Source organism: Diadema setosum, chromosome 10 (assembly GCF_964275005.1).
Source record: "Diadema setosum chromosome 10, eeDiaSeto1, whole genome shotgun sequence".
In the NCBI taxonomy this organism is placed as follows: Eukaryota; Metazoa; Echinodermata; class Echinoidea; order Diadematoida; family Diadematidae; genus Diadema; species Diadema setosum.
Window position 1 is genome coordinate 29217464 of NC_092694.1, and position 9661 is coordinate 29227124.

The window sequence follows — 9661 nt, forward strand, 5'->3', positions numbered from 1 at the left end:
ATATCAGTGCAACCAATCGATGGGAGTGGTGCAAAACGCCGATCCAGCCCTTACGTCGAAACTTTTGCTACCGGACTGAATGGTTATCGTTGTTGATGATTGTTCAGTGGTGCCTCTCGTTCTGTCGATTCCACTCGCAAATATTTAAATCCCCGTATGAGGAAGTATGGTCTTTTCCTACTGAATTACGTAAGAAACTATTCTATTTGTTCTTTAACAAAACATGTGACTATGCACAGACCCAGTCTATATACTACTCGCAAAATACCCATTGAAGACCAGCGCCCCCCCCCCCCCGCTTTTCGTTTTCTCGAGACAGCAATAAAATTCATGTTTGCATAATGTTTTTCTTCTAATAATTAATATAATATACACACTGAATTCTTCCTTCATTCAAGTCATTCCACTCCTTACCTTCTTGCTCCTAAGCTTTTTCTTCTTTTCCATCTACTTCTCTTTCTTCTTCTTCTTCTTCTTCGTTTTCTTCTTACTCTTACTTCACCATTATGTCATCATCATCTTCGGGTCCTTTTTATTATCACCTTTTTTTCTGTTTATCATTAGAATTATTAATATTTATGTTAATGTGCCTGTATAGCCGTATGTAAATGTTCATAGACTTCTTATGTTTTGATGGTACATACCCAAGATATGTCAGATGCAGAACACAGCCAGACAGTAGATGCCACGAGATTTTAAAAAGTCATATCATTGATTTGAGTAACTATAATGATAATACAAAATATCAGTCAGAAGTATACCAATAACCCATACATTTTCTGAACGGAAATTTAGCAGGCTTTAAAATGACATGAAAGAAAATTGTTTCTAAGATCATCCTAGTGTGTTCTATGGGAAAGAGAGTCATAAGGTGTGAAAATTAGCAATGTATATCGTCACCTGTGATCGTTCGAAACTATCACCCATATGCATAAACGGTAATAGTTACCAGACACGGATATGCGTATATTAAACGTACATCGGTACTGTCATATTCTTCGTTTGCGTTTTGATGACTTATACCATCACATTAAAAATAACTTGCAATCCTGGGTCAAATGCACTTAATGATTCGCAAGTAAGTTATTGCATTAGCAGTATGGATTAATTGGCTTGTTTATTGTGCGCTGATTACATTCTGTTGCCAAGGTATTGAGATTTCCGAGTTTGTGGCTGTCGCATCACCTGTATACTATTCAGAGAGGAAGACGAAAAACACAAACGAAAACATAAAAAGACTACAAAAAGTTCACTCCGGGTCAAGGTCACATAACCCATATATGAATGACAGTTTCAATTACATTTTCAGCCTCATCATGTAATTTTATGGGTTATTTTTATCCTATCACAGGGTCATTGTTTGTTTTTGTTCACTTTGATAGTCAGGATACAATGAGTTTGGGTCTTTACTCTTTTTCTGTACGCTCCACAAGGACAGGCCACGGATGAACAACCAGTGGAGTGGGATGATAAAAGGACGGGAAAACTTTATGTAGGAGTCACAACAAATCATTAGTGTGTGATAGAGGTATATAAATGAATGAATGAATGAATGAATGAATGAATGAATGAATGAATGAATGAATGAATGAATGAATGAATGAATTAATTAATTAATTAAGTAAGTAAGTAAGTAATTAATAAATAAACAAATAAACAAAAGCATAAATACGTATCATACATACATACATACATACATACATACATACATACATACATAATCACTGTTGATACGTAACGATTCAGTGTGGTAATTTCATTGGAGGGAATCGTAAAGTGCGCCTGAACATGCTCTCTGCACTATTGAAAAGTCAGTTAACCGGAAGATTTTTTTTTATTCAGCAATGATTTCATCCGAAACAAAATTTGAGCTAATAGATGATCCCAATGACAACGTGATGGCATATCTAGTGTCTCGAGAGTGAAAAAGATGAAACATTGAAAAACATAAAAAATGCTTCTGGATATTATGTGAGTTGCCGGGTTTACCACATCAAATTCAATCAACATTGTATTGTCTGGGCCCTGTTTCATAAAGCTGTTCGTAAAGTTACGAACGACTTACGAGCGACTGGTGATCAGTTCTGTTGTGCTATACTTATCAGAATTTCCATAATTCAGCACAAGAACTGATCTCCAGTCGCTCGTAAGTTGTTCGTAACTTTACGAGCAGCTTTATGAAACACCCCCCTGGTAAAGCACGACAGAAATGGCTTATCTATACAAAGCATGGTGATATAATTTTGTTGTTAGATATTGTCATAGCGTGTGTCCATGAATCTCTTTAGCATGAATTCCCAAAACAATTGCGCGTTTGATTGTTGTTGTTGTTGTTGTTGTTATTGTTGTTGCTTTGAAGATTATTGCCCCTGACATGTCAGCAAAGTTCTGAAATCTTTTTTGAAAGAGCTAATCACAATGTCGATGATTATTTCCTTGTGGTTTAATGGAGATGTTTTTATCTAATTCTGTTTGGGTTTTTTTCTTTTTTATGTGCGTGGGTGATGATAAAAGTTTCCACATCATCCCGACAAAATGAGACAACATAATAGGGAACATAAGTAGCCTGCTTAAAGCAAAATATGCATTAAAGGAACTATACAACGCAGATGCATGTTGACTTGTGTTGATGATTCATGATACCTTCAACATCAGTTATGTGCATGGCCAATTATAAAGATTTAAAATAAGTGTCTTATATTTTGTGATCAGTGGCGTATCTAGAGGGGGGCAAGGGGGGCACGTGCCCCGGGCGCCACTCCTTAGGGGCGCAAAAAAAACGGAAAAAAAAAAACGAAGAAGAAGAAGAAAAAAAAAGGGGAAAAAAACATTCCATGTTCTGTGAGCTGAAATACAAAAATTTTCGGCTCGCTCGCTGCGCTCGCTCGCCAAAATTTATATGAAAAAGAAGGTAAGAACAAAACGTGATGATGACAAAATGACAGTGTCTATTGTGTTCACACATGTCATTTTATATTTAGCAGGCAAAATGTTTCACGGAGCAGCGGCTGCAATTTCGTTCTGAAGCGATCGCCAATTGGATCAAAAGAAGGCGCCAACGGTTTCGAACATACGGGGGGGGGGGGGGGGGCGCAAAAAACCCCGAATCAAACAAGATAACAACAAAACGTAATGATGACGCGGAAATATACAAATTTCGGTTCACTCGCTCGTACTAATTTAGAATATTTTTTCAAGTCCTCATTTTTTTTCAAGTACGTCAACTCCACTGGCTGCCAGTCAAAGCAAGAATATCCTTCAAGCTTCTCCTACTGGTCTACAAAGTAGTCAACAAAAGAGCTCCAGAGTACATTGGGGAGTGTCTGGTACGACACTCTCACTCTAGGCGCACTCGTCTTTCATCATCCGTTACCTTTACTCAGCCACACACGAAAAAACTAGCCGGAGATGCAGCTTTCTCTTCTTCTGCTCCTAGGCTGTGGAATAAGCTCCCTCCTCTTCTCAAATCTTCACCCACACTTGATCATTTCAAGCAAAACTTGAAGACTTGTTTATTTTGATGTCCCTGTATGTGCACTGGACTTATACTGTCACTGCCTGGTATTTTGTATATATTTTATCTCCTATATGGCGACCAGGGATGACATGTCATAGCGCTTTGCATCCAGTTGAAAAGGCGCTCTATAAATATCTACTATTATTATTATTAAATCGTTATCTATAAGGCCGTCACTATATCTTGATTAGAATTGTAAGATTTAATAAGCAGAAAATGACAAGAGTTTCATGATTTGTAAGCTGAAATACAAACATTTTCGGCTCGCTCGCTGCGCTCGCTCTCCAAAATTTGTATAATAAAAGAGAAGAAGATAAGAACAAAACGTGACGATGACGCGGACAAAATGATAATGTCTATTGTGTTCACTCATGTCATTTTATATTTAGCAGGAAAAATGTTACACGGAGCAGCGACTGCAATTTCATTCGTTCTGAAGCGATCGCCGATTGGATCAAAAGAGGACGCCAACGGTTTCGAACATACGGGGGAGGGGGGCGCAAAAAAAAAAAATCAAAAAAGATAAGAAAAAAACGTAATGATGACGCAGAAATATACAAATTTCGGCTCACTCGCCCGTACTAATTTAGAGTATTTTTTCAAGTCCTCAGTTTGTTGGTATAAATCGTTATCTATAAGGTCGTCACTATAATTGTGAGATTTAATAAGCAAAAAATGACAAGAATTCCATGTTTTGTAAGCTGAAATACAAAAATTTTCGGCTCGCTCGCTGCGCTCGCTCGCTAGAATTTATATATAAAAAAGATAAGAACAATACGTGATGATGACGAGGACATATACAAATCTCAGCTCACTCGCGCGTACTAATAATTTTTAAAGTATTTTTTAAAGTCCTCAGTTTTTTTGGTATAAATCATTATCTATAAGGCCGTCACTATATCTTGATTAGAATTGTAAGATTTGGTAAGCAAAAAATGACAAGAATTCCATGTTTTGTAAGCTGAAATACAAAAGTTTTCGGCTCGCTCGCTGCGCTCGCTCGCCCAAATCTATCAAAATTCATTACATTTAAATCACCCTCAAAAGATCCCTTTTAAATGCTTGAAAAAGCATCATGTGGACTTTGTTTAAAGTCCCTACCGGGATGGTGGTGGGGTTGAACACCTTTTCAGAAATTAGGGGCGCAATTTTCGTGCTTGCCCCGGGCGCCGTTTTCCCTAGATACGCCACTGTTTGTGATAAGTTTCCACTATTTGTCTTCAGATTATTTGGATATGCCCCCCCCCCAAAAAAAAGAGCAAAAACAAAAACAAAAACAAACTTCCAAACAAAAAATCTGCGCGTGACATCATCTGTCAATCATGGCTTAAGTACTAATGTGATCGCCAAAACACATTGCATGGCAGCACGCACAAAAAAAAAAAATAAAAAAAAAATGCTAGGTCCATAGCGGAAGATGCATTCTCATGCGTCTTTTGTTATACTCAGAGAATTTTAGCAACGATTGACAGTTAGTTGTCACTAGCAGAATCTAGTTGTTGTTTTCTACTCTCTTTTTTTTTTTGCGAATCCAAGTAAGCTGAAGAAAGATAGCAGAAATACCGTTATGAAATAAATGGTACATGGAATATTCGCATAGGCCTGCTCTTTTGGCCATATGCTTATCAGCACAATCAGGGCATTTGAATCAATACCAGCCATTTATGAACTTGTTTCAACGGCGTACAGCTCTTTTAAGAGTCGTTGTAGTCGGCGCTTTCGTACCTTTGTTATCATTATCATCATAATTCTCCATTTATATCACAATGATACTTAAACAATATACATTCCAACTTCGAAGGAGTCCCCTGAACATGAACCAGTTTCGATCTCCACAGTGTATGTGCTTACAGGATCAATAACGTACTATGGCCAGAGTATTACTGAGGAATGCAAGTATACATTTCGAAGTGATGCTGATGAAGTTTATAGATACTGGACAATAGCAATTATGAAGAATTTTTGGCAAAATATCTGAAGTATAGTTTTCAAACAATAATGATCGATTGAGTTGAGTGGTCCAAGCCTTATCTTTTCTTGGATGGAAACGAAGCACATGAAATTGAACTGGATTAAAATAGAAAAAGAAAAAGAAGACTCGAACGTATAGGTTCGCACGATTCACGGTTGCAAATGGCATCGGGAACAATCATTCTATAAAGATGTGCTACATCTTATAATAATGTTATATATCATTAACATTTTATTTCCACTCCCACGCAAAATGTGAAATCATTTATATATCAAGACATACACGTTTTAATTCAGTTTTCAACCTAAAACAACCACAACAATTATAACAGTGTGCAATAATATAAATCATATTTAATTGATCATCTTTCGTCTGGCTTCTGTCTATACTAAAGAATGAACAATGCTCCTAAACAGCATTCAAATCATTCGAACGTTATGCAAACTATATCATGAATAGTTGTTTTCTTTTTTAATGAATGCTAGGGTAAGCCTATCGATGTAAATTGCGGAGCCTCTTGGATTTTTTTTTTTAAATAAAAACTGACGAGGCTGCCTAAGGTAGATTAAAAAAAAAAATCCAAACATTATTAGTGCAGTGGCTTTTGTCATTATTAACATTATTATCACCATATTACATTGTTGTTTTTATCATTAATATTACAGAAGTTATATTCATCATCTATCATCATCATCATCATCATCCCTTCATTTTCTTCTTCATCTTCTTCTTGTTGTTGGTGTCGTTGTTGGTGGTGTTGTTGTTGGTGGTGGTGGTGGTGGTGGTCTCCTTCTTTTCTTCTTCTTCTTCATTCATCTGTCACTTTAGAGTCCAATTATCTTTACCTGATAAATGATTCAACCAATCTAACGCAAAGTGAAAGTAGTCAAGACCCGAACAATCTCCACAGGCAGTTTTCCAGGGGTTCCATTTCACACAGGGGTTTTCCCTTCCTTCAATCCAAATCTGTTGTCTCCGTATATAATATGCAAGAATAGAGGGTATAGTGGTGCATCATGGAATGTCTCAACGCAAGGGGTAGGCCTGCATGTCAAACCAAGGAGATCATTACATATGTGTGTGTGTGTGTGTGTGTGTGTGTGTGTGTGTGTGTGTGTGTGTGTGTGTGTGTGTGTGTGTGTGTGTGTGTGTGTGTGTGTGTAACAACTAACAATAGAGGGTCGTGTATAGCTTTTTCTTTGGTTTTTTAAAGCACAAAGGAAAGGGAAACCCAAACCCAGGCATGAATTTGGATTGACTGAAAGTATACTATAGCAATATTAGTAGATCATAATATTATCAGCCGAAGTTTAAGGAAAATTACATTTAACCCCCCCCCCCCCCCCTTGGGCTGCCAAGTAAAAACTTAATGTACATATAGGAAAACGCCACCATATTTATTATGTCCAGACTCACTAATAACCAAACACACTATAACTCTGGATGTAACTTCGTATTAAAATGTTACTTGATCTAAAAAGACGTTATCATGGACTGCTTTTTTATAGTCTCCATTGCGTTAGTAGATGCCAGGAAAACATCACTTACGGGGTTCAAATAGAAAAACAAACAAACAAACAAACAAACAAAAACAGAGTATATTGAATTTTCTTTATGTTTTCTATAAGTGTTATCCACAATGATGACATGAACTGTAGTAGTCTCCTTATCAAGCGATGACGTCACCGAAACTTTAAAAATTCATAGCTTCAATTAATAAATTAATTGAATAATTTATTAGATTCATGACTTCAATAAAGTCCAATTTTCCTCAAATTTTCACTGATGAGATCAACTAATATTGCTGCTTTCACCCAACCCACATTTATATTTTGGGTCTTGGTTTTCTTTAAAGTATATCCAAGTGTAGGATAATATTATGTGAATAATAATAATGATGACATTAACAATAATAATAAAACAACAGAAAGAAGACACATAGAGAAACTTCGAATAATTGATGGGTTTAGTTTTATTCGTTATGGTCACCATGGTAACGAACCATGAGTCTTTGAGTCGGAAGTGTGTGTAGAAAATGAATTGGCCAGAAGGCGTCATTCTCGAGATGGGCAAGAAATTCGCATGTTGTAGTAAGATGTATAATTGCATGATAAAGCATGGGCCTATAGATAATGTTTCGCACATAATGTTTATGTACCAGCTTGTATTATTGTGTCTACCTATTGAGGTAACTTATGCACATTATGTGTGACAATAACTTATTAGGGCAATCCCCCGGCTAAGTAGGGTTGGACCTACTACTAATCGACCGCCTAATGTTTATTTGCTTGATAAGAATATTTAACACTGAAATTCACCTAAAAAACTTGACCTACGTGATTGAGAAAATCCAGCTCTATCAAATGCCGTTGTTCCCTTTTCGATTCGAAGTTTCAGTGCAAAAATATCGCCGACGAACTTGCGTGGCCTCGTTTCAGCTCCCCGCGGTAAATCGCGTTTTTAGGATCGACCGCTGATTTTGCATTGACAATGCACGCAAACCGAGTTGTATTGAACACCGTGTTGTACGAAGCTTTTTAGAAGCCTTTTAGAAACGTCCATAGACATTACATTGTGCTGTCATTACGATTCGGTGAAAATATTCATTCGAAATTTTGTCCTTGATTAAAACCATTAATGAACAGTGAATTATCGCGTTTTCCCACACCATCCTAATCTACATTCAAAGCCAACCCATTTTTATGTGCTTTGCGCGCAGAGAAGTGCGTACTAAGTGTTCAGTGCGCGAATTATACGCGGTCGGTTTCAATAAGGGTGGTCGATATGTAGTAGGGCTACTATACTGGTTAGTGACAAGGTTAGAGTAAAGATTAGGGTTTGGTTTAGGGTTCGAGTTTGAGTTATAGGGCTGGTATTAGGTTCGGGATTAGGATTAGGGTTAAGGACAGGGGAAGGGACTGGGGTAATCACCCAGGGAGTAATTGCCCTAGACCGGTTTCGCACATACTTGTAACCAGCTTGTATTGTTGTGTATGTGATTGTGCTATGCACGTTGCCTCAACCTCATGTGTGGTAATAGACCGATTCTGTGACGCGCTATGTGTATTTTTCGCATGGGCAGCGCCATTACTGCGGTGTCTCAGGCGACCCCCCCCCCCTCCTCTCTCCCCCACCCCTCTCACGCGCACGGAATGAAAAACTGATGCATGGTTGTTTTAGCCAATGGGCGTCTCGTACTGAGTGCGCGAATGCTTGCTTAGTGCGCGAACCTTTGTTACAAGTGTGCGCGATAAACATGTTGCCCGTGGGGTGGGGGAGAGGGAGGGGACGGCTGGGACACCTCAAAATGAGCTTATGGCTGATCAACCCGCTCTGTCACAAATTGTCTGCTGCCCTCAACGGTCTATAAACCCCTTGTGTGTAGTATAATTTGCATGCGGAAAAGATGCCAATTGGGGAATAACTTCAGTTCCTTGTGTTTATCATTATTATCAATTAATGTATCATATGTATTTTTTTTTTCTTCTTCCTTTTGTTACTGTTAATATGCTGGTTTTGTTAATGTTATTGTGTTTTCTAGTTTTGGTGGCCAATAAATGGTGACCAGATAATAGCTGGTCTTCGAACAAGAAAAGGACCTGATGCTATTTTTGCAGCGCGTTTAATTTCCCACATCCGGTTTGAGAGCAGGGTAAAGGGAAAAGAACGAATCGCTGGGCAGGGAGAGGGGGAGGGGGAGTACTATAATAATTTGGTAGAATACATTATAGGGCTCACACGGGTAAATAAATCCCCATAGAGACGTGTGTTAAAATTCAAATTTCAAAAAATTCTGTAAAATAGCTGGGAGAAATGAGGTGTTTCATATTCACTAACCTGAATAAGTGAGATATACCCTTTCATCCATTAGATTTTCAAGGCAGGTTCTTCGGCTCAAACTCTGTCCAAGGGTCCGCAAAAGCCAGACTACGAGTTCTTGTCACTCAAAAAATCACCTATTTTCGGTACATGCAGCCAATGAAATATAGTCCCCTCAAATTCCATCAGAAAAGCTTTCATCTTCCAACCAAATGCAGTTTGTAGAGGAATTCATACTCAATATCTACAGCTATTCATTTGTTTGTTTGGTTTTTTTTGCCAAACTGCATCACTGATTTTTAATCAATTTTTCTCTTCATTTATTTTGGTATCTTTGCTACGAATTTGTGAAG